The sequence below is a fragment of the Ursus maritimus genome, unplaced genomic scaffold (genome assembly GCF_017311325.1).
Source record: "Ursus maritimus isolate PB19 unplaced genomic scaffold, ASM1731132v1 scaffold_27, whole genome shotgun sequence".
Classification (NCBI taxonomy): Eukaryota; Metazoa; Chordata; class Mammalia; order Carnivora; family Ursidae; genus Ursus; species Ursus maritimus.
The window spans coordinates 37,745,434-37,760,021 of NW_024425230.1; the positions used below are offsets into that span (position 1 = coordinate 37,745,434).

The following is a 14,588-nucleotide window of genomic DNA, read 5'->3' on the forward strand; positions in this document are numbered from 1 at the left end:
CAGATACCAACATGTGACCCCATAGGAGCCTATAAGGTTTTTGCAGGGACTGCTGGGAAAGAGGCGCTTGCATTCCACCCTGCCCCGCCCCCCCAGACCCACCCTGCCTCACCCCACCCCTCCCCACCACACCCCACCCAGTCCTCAATGTGAGGGGCTGGTCCTGGTGCTAAACATCACGGTGTTGGGCAGAGTCAACAGAGGAAAAGAAACGGAGTCTTGATGGCGTTTGAGTACTAAGTTCGGTCGTGCCTAAAGCCAGACTTCTCACTGTGCAACCAGTAAATTCCTTTTTATTTATCAGAGTTTAAATTGGATCTTGTGGGGATACAGTAGGGTGGGGTCTTTAATACCTTTTGCCATCCTGGAACTTCATTCTTTTTGGTGTAAACCCTTTATTAAATATATAGAAAGATGAATTCCAAACAAATGAGTCGGGATTGACGAATTTTTCCTGACCCTCACCACTCTTGGACAAGGCACTCAAACCTGTGTAAAATGAGAAATCGGCGAAGCACACCAAAAAACCCACCACGTTCTGGGCCTTCTACAGCCTTGGCATGAAGGGCTTCCTTGAGTCAACTTGGGATCTTCTCCAGAAAGGCTTCCAGCCTACGGGACCCCAAGGCACGCTGAGATCTGGGAGCAGTAGTGGGTAGATGTGACCGGGCAGGTGTCACAAGCTGCACCGGAGGGGCCTGGTCCTCAGGAAGACCAGAGGTTGGGTCTGCACCAATAGAAAAAAAGAATGGGAGAGGAAAGCACTACCATCTCTCCAGTGCCTCCTGCATGGTGGGCGTATTGAAAGAGTGATTTAGTCTTCACCATATCCTGGTGAGGCAGATACTATAATCTTTATTTTACAGAAGAAACAGACATGGAGAGGTGAGTTGCCCAAGGTGAAAAGGCCTGAAAGAGGCCGTGCCAAAGCTGACTCTAGAGCTGGAGTGATGGGAAGTCAGACAAGCACAAGGCTGCAGTTGAAGGGCCTGCCTGAGCGAAAAGTATCTGGGCCGGTGGTGTAAGGAGGTTGGAATGGGCAATACCTGGTCTGGCGGATGCAAAATGAGCTCCCTTCCTAGGCTCAGGCCACGAGCTCTGCCATGTCTCATAAGCAGGGGGCACTGGGGATGCTGGGAGCAGGACCATGGAAAGTCTCTCCTGACAGCCAGCCACACTATTAACGAGAGCTCTGGGTTCAGCTGCATTCACCTTTCCGCCCCATCACGGCAGACCCAGGAGGTGAGCTCAGAGGCACATGGCATGGAATGTGGGACAGGGAGCCCCTCCCTTCCACCTCCGCTGCCTTCTCGGAGCTCAGGCCATCAGCCTGCTCTGATTAAGCTGACTTTTCGGAGTCCTCCAATCCAGGGCTGCCAGCAGCCAAATCCCCCTGATCGTCTGGGATGTTCCCGACAGCAGAGAATAAACAGTCTCCCCTGTCCGGCCAGCTGTGCTGAGCAGCATTCCTGTGTCTCGGCCCACCCGGCTGGGTGGGGCTGCAGCCCTGTGTCCACCTCCAGCAGAGGCCTAGGGAACCTGGCGGGAGGGTGGAAAGGGGGAGGAGAGGTCACCGTCTCCAGGCCACACGGGACATTCCCTTGCCTGAGTCCTCATTTTGCCTCAGCGTGAGGCACCCCAGTTTCAAGCCACTCCTGGCACAAGCTCTGTGCTTGTAATAATGACCCTGTGACTTAAGAGGAGGCCCACACCAGGCCACTGTCCCCGGGGTTGGAGCCCCTCACCCTTACCCAGAGACTGCTTGGGGAATCTGAGACTCTTATATCATTCTAGCTGCATCCGAAGGCATCACGCCCAAATGGCTCATTTTACGGAGGTGGATATAGCGAGTCAGCAGCAGAAGCAGGACTGGATGCTGGACCTTTCACTGCTGTCCACTGCCTGGGGATGCTGTGGATGCTGTGGCTGGAATGGCACAGGGGCTCTGAGTGCGAGGGGCGGCCCATGTTTTTGGAGAGGAGCAGAGGTGTTTTCATCCTATGCCTGTTTTGGAGATCAGGCTTGTGGCCGAGCCATTTCCTGAGGAAGTAGGGCCTCTGGAAAAGCACTGTTCACCAGCCCCTCCTAAATCATGCTTTTGAGAGCAGAGCTGGGGCAGCAGGCCCTGAGTGGGGCTCTGTTACTTCTAGAGGCCAGCGCCCAGCCTGGGCTTGGCAGGCTATGGGCGGTGCCCGGGGACAGAGGGCAGAGTTCTTGGCAAGGGGGAGCACCCCCGGCACACACCATCTGCTTCTCTGCCTGTAGGACTCTGGCTTGGGATTGCGGGGGAGGAGAGAGAGCAGCCTTTCCTGCGAAAGGAATTCCTCTAGGAGCCCCCTCTGGCCGCAGACAGAAGGGGGAGGGAGGCAGACAGTGTGGGAGCCCAGGGCAGCCTAGGGGTCTCTGTGGACAGGTGCCTCGCTCCCAGTCTGTCTCAGGCCTACAGCTTTGTCTCTGTCTAGCTGCGTGTATCACTGTGAATTGATGTGATTGTTCTGTGTCTGTCTGGCCGGCTGTATTTCTGGTTGGAGCCGGCTTCCTCGGCGGGAAAGCGTGTACTTATGTGTTTGCCAGCTAGCATATCTATGAGTCCACGTCTCTGGATAAGCTCATGTGTGTGGGTATGTTCAAGGGAACGTGGGGCCTCTGCATAGAACGTGGGGGCCACCTGCCTACGTGCTTCTGTGGGAGTATGCATGGGAGCCTTTGGGTTATTTTGGTATAAACACATACCGCTCTTTTGAGGCGTAAGTTTAGGCATGCGTGTCTCTGGGAGTCTGGGTAGATTTGTCAATAATGTGTTCGTGAGTGCCTGAAAGCGTGTATGCCTGTCTATTTACATTTGTGCAGAAGGCTTCATTCACCCATTCAATTCATTCATAAAATGATTTTCTCATTTACTAACAGCCATCTTTAAAGTGCTTGTCCTGTGAAGACTGGGCACTGGGAGTTTAGAGAGGTTTCCAGGGCAGCTCCTAACATTTGCAAGAACCAGGGCAAGAGTACAAATGAAGTCTTAAATTTGTATGTTTACATATTTAAATGTTGTAGGTCACAACAACAAACTGCTAAATAAAATATTTAATCCCAATAAGCCAGAGGGATGGATTTGATTTTGAATTCCCACTGCTCTGACTTCTTTCTGGAATTCAGCAACACAGAACAAGGGGCACTGATCTGCGTCAGAGCCACTGTCTTGGCTCAACTGAAGACTCACTCCGTGATCCGGCCTCAGTTTCCTCATCTGTAGAATGGAGGGGCTGCATGACCACGTCTTTAACTTACAGGCCTTGCTTGCTTGGTTTACAGAAGGAGTGTGATTGATTTCCTGAGTTAATTATTTTCTAGACGTCAAACGGAGGAATGCCTAATTATAGAATCTGTGGGTTCAGACAGAATTGGGTTTGAATCCCAGCTCTGCCGTATACAAGCTGTGTCTCCTTTACTTTTTTAAAAGATTTATTTCTTTATTTGAGGGGGGTAGCAGAGGGAGAGAAGCGAGCGTGGAGCCCTAGGCGGGGATCATGACCTGAGCCGAATTAACCAACTGAGCCACCCAGGCGTCACGCTGTGTCTCCATAACTCCTCAGAGCTATGAGGATTAAATAAAATAATGTGTATAAAGTGTTGAGTGCCATCAGGCTCATGGTAGATGTTCAATAAATATTAGGTTCTGTCTTTACCAAGGCTCTTTCCAGCTTCCATACCTGACAAATTCTGGGTTCAGTAGACGTGTTGACTAAGTGAAATGATTGGGACCACATGTTCAGGGAGTTCTGGCCTTGTTGGGGGACAGGGACAGTTAGGTGAGAAAATCAGTGCCTTCTAAGAAGCCGCCAATCCGATCTGTGTGTGAGCCATGCCCTCTAGCCCATTCTTTGTTGTGGACCCTTGACATTTTCTCAGTCTTATGTAAAGCGCTATGAAATGCAGGTTCAGCGCCCTCTTCTGACCTGATTCTGCCCCTGAGCCCCTCCCTGGTGCTGTAGGATGCTGAGCTAAGTAGGATCAAGCCACAGGGCAGAGCTGGGTCAGGTAAGGCCTCAGGCTCCCAACATGTCCAGGCCTGCCCGACCAGCCCCAATGGTGGGCAGATCCAGCTGGGCAGAGGGCACCTGTCTCGCATGATTGATGCTCCTGGGAGGGCATCGTTCTGCTGCTGGCACAGGTAGCCTGAGGATCCTGGAGCACAGGGGAGACTGAGGAGCTCCTTCCGTGACCCCTGTCCTCTCAAGGCCGCTAGAATGGCTAAGTTCCAGCAGGAACAACATGAAGAGAGTTGGGGAGGGACAAGAGATAGTGCCTCTCAGCCAGGGCTGGTGGGGTGAATCTTGGGAATCCCCTGGAGCCTGTGAAAACTGGCTGCTCTTGGACTCTCCTGAAATATCCCTGACCCAAAGGGAATGAGGGAGGGGTCTAGGGCCTAGCCAGGGATGCTGAGTTGGGAAATGCTTTGAGTATGAGCGCAGGGTGGCTGAGGCCATAAGGGAGGCCGTGAAGGAGAGGGTCTGCCGTGGAGGTCATGCCGGCCATCCCCCTGATCCCAAGCACACATGGGTGACTGAGAATTGGTTTGATGATCTCCCAGCTCCAGGGATTACTGGGGAGGTGGGAGCAACTTAACCCCCAAAAGGTCCTCCAGGGGTTATTGCGATCTCCCCTCACTACCCCTGGGCCGCTCAATTTGGGGTTAGACTTGGGAATTTTCCTCTTGAAAAAAAAAAAAAAAACTGAAAGCAAGGGAGCAAGTGGTGGGTTGAGGCCAAAATAATATGTTTAAGGAAATTTCTGCTTCATGCTGGCTGGGCCAGGGAACGTCTGGTCAAAGAGCTGCTGACAGCCAGGGTCCCTGTAAGTAAACAGACTGCCTCTGATGGCCGCCCTGAGCTCATTTCCCTCAGCGGTGTGCGAGGACGATGATGTCACTGGAGCAGGGCCGCCTAGTCACGGAGTCTGTCAGCGAGCAGGAGTGGGTCTCGGTGCTCGCAGGCGGCCTGGGTGCTGCCGCCGAGTTGTGCAAGCAGCTGCTACCCTCCTGCACGCACTTCGATAACGGACCTCCAGCCACACCCGTGACCCAGAGCCGGGGGTGTTCTTCGGGAAACTTGGATTAACTGTGAAGTGGCTAGCTTCCACGCAAGGTCTCTTCCTCAGCCGGAGAGCTGCGCCTCCTCTGGTCTCTGACGAGGGGCACCTAGGATGGGTTCATTGGCAAGGAGTGGCCCCGGGAGCTGGGTACAGGCCCATGTCCTGGCCCCGTGGAGAGCGGGCAGGGGCGGCTGCACCATGGCCTGTCTCCTGGGGCCAGGCGGCCAGGTCCAGTTGGGCACTTTCCATGAGCAGAGGGCCCAGGTCAGGGGAGGCTGGGAGGTGGGGTGGGAAAGAAGCCACAAAGCTCTCTCTGTGTCTCCCTCCTCATAGGCTCTTCCTGGGCACAGTAGTCGCCAGGTGAGGTTTTTATGGGGTTTGAAAGGCCCGAGGCGGAATTGCGAGGGGCGGCTGCCAGTGGCTGGGCCAGACTCTGCAGCCTTCCCCGACTCGCCCTGTCTCATCCCCATTTCACCTCTTGGTTGGGCAATAGGGAGCAGTGAGCCTCCAAGGAGACAGGTGGGCCAGAAGCTTCTTGGGGGTGGGCCTCAGCCTTTCACTTCTTTGTGTCCCCCAGAATCCTGGCCTGACTTCACGGCGGGGGGGCTCATCAGTCACATAGACCCACTCCATAGAGTAAACGGCCCACTCAATGCCTGCCTGACCTGCTCCAGGCTGACCAAAAGCCTCAGACTGATAAGCAGGCTCACAGAAGACTTACTGCCTGCCTCACTGCCTGGCTGACCCCACTAAGTGAATCCACTACACAAAAATAGTCATTGAACACCTCACTCATGCCAGATCTCATGTTGGGTGCCGAGGATGCAGCGGTGAACAAGACAGACAGGATCCCGGCTCTTAGGGAGCTAACAATAAGTAAACAAAATGGTGACAGAATGTGATAAATACAGGACGGATGGGAAGTAAACAGGATTCCGTGTGGGAGAGTATCCAGCAGGCCCTACCGTGAGGATAATAGTCAGGGAAGACCTCCTTGACACCTAATCTGAGACCTAAGGGATGAGAATGAGAAGCCTGTGGAAGAGCTTTGCAGAGAGAGGGAATGCCAAGGCCTTGAGCTGGGGAAGAGTTTGACATAATCTTGGAATAACCGGAAGACCAATGGGACTGAAACATGGTGAGCGAGGGGAAGCTACTGTGTAGATGAGGCTGGGAAGGAGGCCAGGACCAGACCAGACAGGGCGTCGTAAGCTGCAGCAAGGGTTTAGGTAGGTGTGTGGGGAAACACTGAGCAAAAGCGTGACACACATTCAAGAAGAAATAGATAAGATGAATACCCCTATATCCAATAAAGAAATTAAGTTTATAGTTAAAAATCTTCCCACAGGGGCACCTGGGTGGCTCACTTGGTTAAGTGTCTGCCTTTAGCTCAGGTCATGATCCTGGGGTCCTGGGATCGAGTCCCGCGTCGGGCTCCCTGCTCAGCGGGGACTCTGCTTCTCCCTCTCCCTCTGTCTGCTGCTGCATTTGCTTGGGCTCTCTCTCTCTCTCTGTCAAATAAATAAATAAATAAACCTAAAAATCTTCCCACAAAAAACTCCAGGCCTAGATGCCTTCACTGGTGAATTCTACCAAACAGGTAAGGAAGAAAAAAAAATACCAATTTTATATAAAACCTTCCAGAAAAGTGAAGAGGAATGAATACTTCCCAACTTATTCTATGAGGCAGGCATTACTCTGATACCAAATCAGACAAAAACATCTCAAGGAAAGAAAACTACAGACCAATATCCTTTATGAACACAAATGTCAAAAGAAATTTAAAAAGAATAATTCATCAAATAAGTGGGACTTATTGAGAAATGCCAGGTTGGGGAAATATTTGAAAACCAACTAATGTAATTCACCATATTAACAAATTGAAAAAGAAAAAACCATATGATCACCTCAGCAGATGCAGGAAAAGGATTTGATAAAATCCAACATTTATTCTTGATAAAAACCTTCAGGAAAGTAGGAAAAGAAGGGGACTCCCTCAATCTAATGTCCCTCAACCTGGTATCTATGAAAAACTTAAGGCTAACATCATAGTTAATGGTAAAAGATTGAATATTTGGGGGAAAATGTCATCTTTTCCACAAATAGTTTTGGAACAACTGGATATCTGTATGGGGGGAGAAATAAACCTCTACCCTTGCCTCACACCATGCCCCCAAACTAACTCAAAATGGATCATAAACCTAAATGTAAGAGCAAATCTATAAAACTTCTAGAACAAAACATAGGAGAAAAATCTATAAATTTGGGTGGGGCAAAGAATTCTTAGATGTGACACAAAAAATGCTAGTAGTAAAAGAAAAAGTTGACAAACTAAATTCATTAAAATGTAAAAGTTTTGCTTTCTAGAAGATACCATTGGGAAAGGGAAAATACAGTCACCAGTAGGAGAAAATACTTGCAAAACATATATCTAACAAAGGACTTGTATCTAGAATACACTTTAAAAAAACCTCTTTATAGGGGTGCCTGGGTGGCTCAGCCGTTAAGCGTCTGCCTTCTGCTCAGGTCATGATCCCAGGGTCCTGGGATTGAGCCCCACATTGGGCTCCCTGCTCAGCGGGAAGCCTGCTTCTCCCTCTCACACTCTCCTTACTTGTGCTCCCTCTTTCGCTGTCTCTCTCTGTCAAATAAATAAATAAAATCTTAAAAAAAATAAAAATAAAAACCTCTTTATATACCTAGGATATACCTAGGCTATATAAAGAACAAAGGATTTGTGTCTAAAATATGTTTTAAAAGTATATGCAGCTTAGCAAAAAATTTGGACAGACATTTCTCCAAAGAAGATATACAAATGGGAAATAAACACATGAAAAGATGCTTTCTTGGTTATCAGGGAAATGTAAGTTAAAACACAATAAGATAGCACTATACACTCATTAGAAAAGGTACAATTAAGAGATTGACCATATCGGAGCGTCTCGGTGGCTCAGTTGTTAAGCGTCTGCCTTCGGCTCAGGGCGTGATCCCAGAGTCCTGGGATCGAGCCCCGCATCAGGCTCCTCTGCTGGGAGCCTGCTTCTTCCTCTCCCACTCCCCCTGCTTGTGTTTCCTCTCTCGCTGGTTGTCTCTCTGTCTGTCAAATAAATAAATAAAATCTTCAAAAAAAAAAAAAAAGAAAAAAGAAAAGAGCGATTGACCATACCAAGTGTAGGCAAGCACGTGGAACAGCTGTAACTCCTTTACCCTGCTTGTGGGAACGTAAGTAGTGTAAACTTCAGAAACCAGTTTGGCAATTTCTCAAAAAGTTAAACACACACCTCCTCTATGATCCAGTCATTCCTTCCCTAGATATTTACCGTTAAGTCCACGCACGAATGTTTACAGCAGCTTCATATATGACAGCTGAAAACTGGAAACAACCCAAATGTCCATCCTCAGGTGTGTGGTACGTCCGTCCAGTGGAATACTACAATAATAAAGAGAAACAGATGATTAATACAGTGAACAGCAAGGATGACTCTCAAATCATTAACCCACATAAAAAAGAGTATATACTATATTAGTCCATTTATACAAAATTCTAGAAAATGCCAACTAGTCTGTAGTGGTAGAAAGCAGATCAGTGGTTGCCTGGGGATGGGAGGTGGGGGAGGAAGGGTTGGATTTCTAAGGAGCACAAGGAAACTTTTGGGACGATAAATATGTTCTTTATGTTTCTTGTACTGATAATTTCATGGGTATATACATTTGTCAAAACTTACCCAAGTGTATACTTAAGTGTGTGATAAATTAGTATGTCAACAATGCCTCAATAAAGTTTTTTAAAAAACTGCATCTGATCTAATTTGTATGTGTATGTGTTTTCTTTTTTAAAGTAGGCTCCATGCCCAGCATGGGGCTTGAACTCATGACCCTGAGATCAAGATCTGATCTGAGATCAAGAGCCCAACGTTTAACCGACTGGACCACCCAGGTGCCCCTGTGAGTGTGTGTGTGTGTGTGTGTGTGTGTGTGTGTGTGTGTGTGTTTAAACTCACTCTGGCTGCTGTGAGAAGGGACTGTGTGGGGTACGTGTAGAAGCTGGGAGTCCTTAGGAGCCTGGGGCAGTCGTCTGGGTAAGAGATGCTGGTGGCTGTGGTGACAGTGGAAATGGAGGAGAGTGGACAGATTTGAGAAGCATTTTGAGACCAGAACAACAAGATCTGCTAGCAGTTGTACATAAGGCACGAGGGGAGTGGAGAAATCTAGGTTGGCTAGACATTTCCACCTTGAGCACTGAGTGGCTGAGGACGTCTGGCCAGGAAGATCTGTGGGTGGGGAAGTGGAGAAGGTAGAGGACAAGAGTTCTCTTTTCATCTACTTGCGAAGATGGCTGGGTTCCATGAGAAGGGTCTGGGTAGAGATCAGATTTGGAGGGTCTTAACAAAGAAGGGGTATTTTGATGTGAAGTGAATGGATGAGATCACACAGGGAGAGAGAAGAGACAAAGAAAGCTCTGAGGACTGAGCCTGGGGCATTCCAACATTTGGAAATTCCCTGAAGGAGCCAGTAAAGCCCGTCAGGAAAGAACAACTAGAGAAGTACCCAACTGTATTCGTTTCCTATGACTGCCGTAACAAGTTAGCGCAAACCGTGGCTTAAAACAGGCAGACATTTATTCTTCCATAGTGTTGGAAGTCAGAAGTTCAAAAACCAGGTCACTGGGCTGAAATCAATGTGTCATGAGGGCCACACTCCTTCTGAAGGCTCCAGGGGACAATCCGTTCCTTGACTCTTATAGCTTCTGGCAGCTGTTGGAATTGCTTGGCTTGAAGCCATACCACTCCAATCTCTGTCCCCATGGTCACAGCTCTTCCTCCTCTTCTGTCCATTTCAAATATCCCTCTTCCTCACTCTTGTAAGGACATTTGTCATAGGACTTATGGTCCATCCAGATAATCAAGGATTATCTCCTGATCTCAAGGTCTTGAATTTAATTACATTCAGAAAGACCTTTTTCCCCAAATAAGGTAATAGTCACAGGTCCTAGGGATTAGGATGTGGACAAATCTTTTGGGGGCCGCTATTCAATCTACAAAGCAAACTAACTGGCAGACTAAAAGAGTGACTGATTAAGAATGCAAAATGGCAGGGGCGCCTGGGTGGCACAGCGGTTAAGCGTCTGCCTTCGGCTCAGGGCGTGATCCCGGCGTTATGGGATCGAGCCCCACATCAGGCTCCTCTGCTATGAGCCTGCTTCTTCCTCTCCCACTCCCCCTGCTGTGTTCCCTCTCTCGCTGGCTGTCTCTATCTCTGTCGAATAAATAAATAAAATCTTTAAAAAAAAAATAAAAAAGAATGCAAAATGGCAAAACTTCTGGTGCCTAAGAAGAGGGGCCGAGGAGGTCAAGGAATAGGGTGTAGGAGCCCAGCCTGGAGGTATAGGACCTAGGCCGCTGCCGGCTTGAGTATGTGCGTGGGAGAGTCTCATGGAGAGGGGAAGGATTGCAGACAGGAGTCTCCTAGTCCTCCCAGTACTGACTCAGCATCCGGCAGGGCCATCCACACAGCTGCCGAAGGGATCTTTAGGATGCAGATGTGTTCACCTCACTCTCCAGTGAGGGACCCCCAGCAGCTTCCTGCAGCTTTAAGGCCAAAGACCCATATCTTCGCCTAGCCTACGAAGTCCGGGGCCTGGCCTCAGCCCACCTCAGCAGCCTTGGCTCTCACCTCTCTCCTCTGCTATCTGCCTCCAGACACACCGGCTGCCTCTCAGGCCACCTTTCCGCTGCCTGGGGGGCCCTTCTTCAACACTTCACAGAGTTGGCACCCACTGATGGCTCAGGCCTCAACCCACATGTCTGCTTTGGGGAAGTCTTCCTGGCCCACGTCAAGCAAATGTGTGATACAATGGCTCATGGTTCCCTGTATTCATCTTCCACAGCACTGTCAAAGTCTACAATTGTATACATATTCGTAATACTATTTTACAGCGTGTGTCTCTTCCAGCAGACTGTAAATACTGTAAGGACAGGGTTTGTGACTTACCACTACCCCAAGTGCCTTGTCCAGTCCTTGGCACACAGAATGGGTACATAATGGTTTTAAAACATGTCTGCAAAGTTTTTGACACACTTCCCACCAGGAGATAGAGTCTAATTGGCCTTCCTTTAAATTAGAGCTGGTCTAACGACTTGCATGTGATTAACAGAATGGGGCAGAAGCAATGCTTTGTGACACCTAAGGCTAGGCCATAACAAGTAATATGGCTTCCTCCTGGCCTGCTCTTTTCAGATGTTCTCTTTTAGAACCCAGCTTCCATGCTGTGAAGATGCCCAGGCCACCTAGAGAGACCACATGTAGGTGTTTCAGCCTACGGCCAGCATCAGCTGTGAGACATGTACTAAGGAGGCTTCGAGATGATTCCAGCTGTGGCCGCCATCAGACTATAGGCACATGAAGGGCCCTGAGCGAGAGTTACCTAGTGAGCCCAGTTGGTCCCAGAACCATGAGACATAAAAATAAATGATTTTTATTATTACAGAAGCCACTGAGTTTTGGTGTGATTTGTTACGTAGCAATAGGTAGTTGGAACAGAGTCCAATAAATATTTACGGAGTGAATAAATGTGGAGAGGTTACCTGCACTTTAGCTCTGGAGTTTTGGTTGACAGCTCTCAGTTTCTCCTTCCCCAAGAGGTCCTGGAGATCCTGGAAGCCCCAATTCAAGCCCTCAAAAGTCTGTACTCCTCATACCCACCCAAGGGGAGACTCGCGGAAACTCTCTGTTCCGGGTAGAGAACATGGCACAGTCATTAAAAGTTAGCTCTGGCAGGAACTCAGAGGACATCCATTCCACTGGGGGTTCTTAATCTTGGGCCCATGCACGGTTTCAGGGGAGCAGAAACATATAATTTCTCTGTGCGTGTATGTGTATTTTCCTGGGGTGAGAGTCTCCAGGCTCTAATTTTTATCAGTTTCTTAGGAGGTGTGTGTCCTCAAAGTGCTAAGAACTACTGGTCTAGTTCAATGATCTCAATGTCTAGGTGAAGAAACTGAGGACAGTTCATTTTGTAGTAATAAGATGGACTAGGTACCCTCAATGAGCTTCCTTCTGAAAGCAGTTCTGTCTGAGTGAAAAGAAAACCTTTTTGTTTTTTAATTAATTAATTAATTAATTATTTTTTTCTGCTTTTTTTCAGAGAGAGAATGTGGGGAGGGGTGGGCAGAGGGAGAGGGAGAGAATCTCAAGCAGACTCCCCACTGAGCGAGGAGCCGGACGAAGGCTCTATCCCACGACCCTGAGATCAGGACCTGAGCCGAAAGCAACAGTCAGATGCTTAACTGACTGAGCCGCCCAGGCGTACCTGTCCTTGTTTTATTTAAGAACAAATTAAAGATGCTGAATAACTTTAGACTTAGACAAATAAAATATGCATGTTAAAATTTCTAGTGCAACCACTAAACACAGCAAAAAAGGTATATTTTGCAAACTAGTAAAGAGAAAAGTGGCATAAGGAAACAAGAGAACAAGAAAGAATAGAAAAAGAAGCCTAGAAAATAAAAAATAATAGGTTAGACATACATACAGGCATACCTATAAATAAATACATGAATGTGTGTGTATGTATCAGTGTCTTAATAAATATAAATGGACTTTAAGTTTCAGCCGAAAGAAGAACATTGCCAAACTAGACAAGCTAGTGAATCTAATTATAAGCTATCGATAAGAGGCATATTTAAAACATAAGAACACAGAAAGGTGGGAAGTAAAAGGATGGAAAAAAATTTGTCAAATATTAACCAAAGGAAGCTATACATCCATATTAATTTTAGTCGAAGTAGACTTTATTTAAGACAAGCATTGTGAGAAACAAAAGGGTCACTTCATAATGATAAAAGGTTCAATTCATCAAAAAGAATAATCTTACATTTATATACATATAGGGGCGCCTGGCTGGCTCGGTCGGAAGAGCACGTGACTCTTGATCTTGGGGTCGTGAGTTTGAGCCCCACGTTGGGTGTAGAGATTACTCAAACAAATAAACTTTAAAAAAATGTATATACATGTGATAACTTCAAAACAGGTAGAACAAAAGGAAAAAGCAAGGAAAGCAAAATAAAAATGAGCAAGTTCACAGCACAGTGGGAGCTGTTAACCTCTCCCTGTAACTGACACAGTAAGTCAACGATGAGCAAGGCTCAGAGAATTTAGGCCCGTACAGCAGCAGCGACACACTTTCCTTCATGCTTCCAGGCTTTGAGGACCTGCCATGTCCTAGATACCGCACTCATATCTTTGTCATTAACCTGGACAGAGAAAAAACGTTTGGTTTTTTTTTAAAAGATTTTATTTATTTATTTGACAGAGAGAGAGACAGCCAGTGAGAGAGGGAACACAAGCAGGGGGAGTGGGAGAGGAAGAAGCAGGCTCATAGCAGAGGAGCCTGATGTGGGGCTCGATCCCAGGACTCTGGGATCATGACCTGAGCCGAAGGCAGACGCTTAGCGACTGAGCCACCCAGGTGCCCCAGAAAAAATGTTTTTATTTTATTATTAGTTTTTAACATTTTTTAAAGATTTTATTTATTTATGAGACAGAGTGCACGAACCGGGGGAGCAGCAGAGGCAGAGGGAGAAGCAGACTCCCCGCTGAGCAGGGAGCCCCAGACGCGTGGCTCCATCCCAGGACCCTGGGATCATGACCTGAGCTGAAGGCAGACACTTAACCGACTGAGCCACCCAGGCGCCCCAAAAATGTTTTTATTTTTATTAGGTAGGAATTTTAGTTCCATTTCATAAATTGGGAGGCTGAGGTTTAGAAAGGTTAAATAATTTGGGTAAGGTGCTTTTCCTCAGAAATCTTTTTTTTTTTAATTTTTATTTATTTGTCAGAGAGACAGAGCATGAGCACAAGCAGGGGGAGAAGCAGACTCCCCGCTGAGCAAGGAACCCAACAGGGGACCCTACCCAAGGACCGTGGGATCATGACCCTAGCCGAAGGCAGCTGCTTAACCCACTGAGCCATGCAGGTGTCCGTCTTCCTCAGGAATCTTAAATGTCAAACCCCACACCCAACACAGCTTTCCTACTGGTGGACAACTTTAACGCCCCTACGCTCCCTCCTTGGCTTCTTTCATTTCCCAGTCTATTTGTCCCCGCCCATCCTGCTTCCCTCTTTCCCATCCTGGATCCCTGGAGGGTGATTTGAATCTCTCCTTACCCGGTACCCCTAATTCCCTTGCACTCCTATCCTATCCTATCCTATCCTATCCTATCCTATCCTATCATTTATTTATTTAGATTGAGAGAGAGAGAGAGAGAGAGAGAGAGGGAGCATGAGTGGGGAGAGGGATGGCGGGAGAGGGAATCCCAAGCAGACTCCCTGCTGAACACAGGGTGGGGACGCAGGGCTTGATCCCTTGAGCCATGAGATCATGACCTGAGCCGAAATCACGAGTCAGACCTCAACTGAGCCACCCAGGTGCCCCATACTTATCCTCTTGAGCTCATCACCGTACCCACTCAGAGCCTGCTTTTTCTGCTCCTGGGACTGGC

At 48.1% G+C, this 14,588-nt stretch overlaps 1 long non-coding RNA gene across 4 annotated transcripts in view; it reads right to left on the reverse strand.

Annotated features, from left to right (window-relative positions):
• Nucleotides 1-265: 265 nt before the first annotated feature.
• Nucleotides 266-14,588, reverse strand: part of LOC103679079 — a 32,270-nt gene continuing 17,947 nt past the window's right edge. For 3 of the 4 annotated variants that reach the window (XR_572832.2, XR_572835.2, XR_572833.2), the window contains exons 4-5: nucleotides 8,409-8,518; nucleotides 266-1,539 (exon numbers count right to left, since the gene is read on the reverse strand). This is a non-coding gene — a long non-coding RNA (uncharacterized LOC103679079). The remainder of the gene's footprint in view (nucleotides 1,540-8,408; nucleotides 8,519-14,588) is intronic. The other variant, XR_572834.2, reaches the window with a different exon arrangement.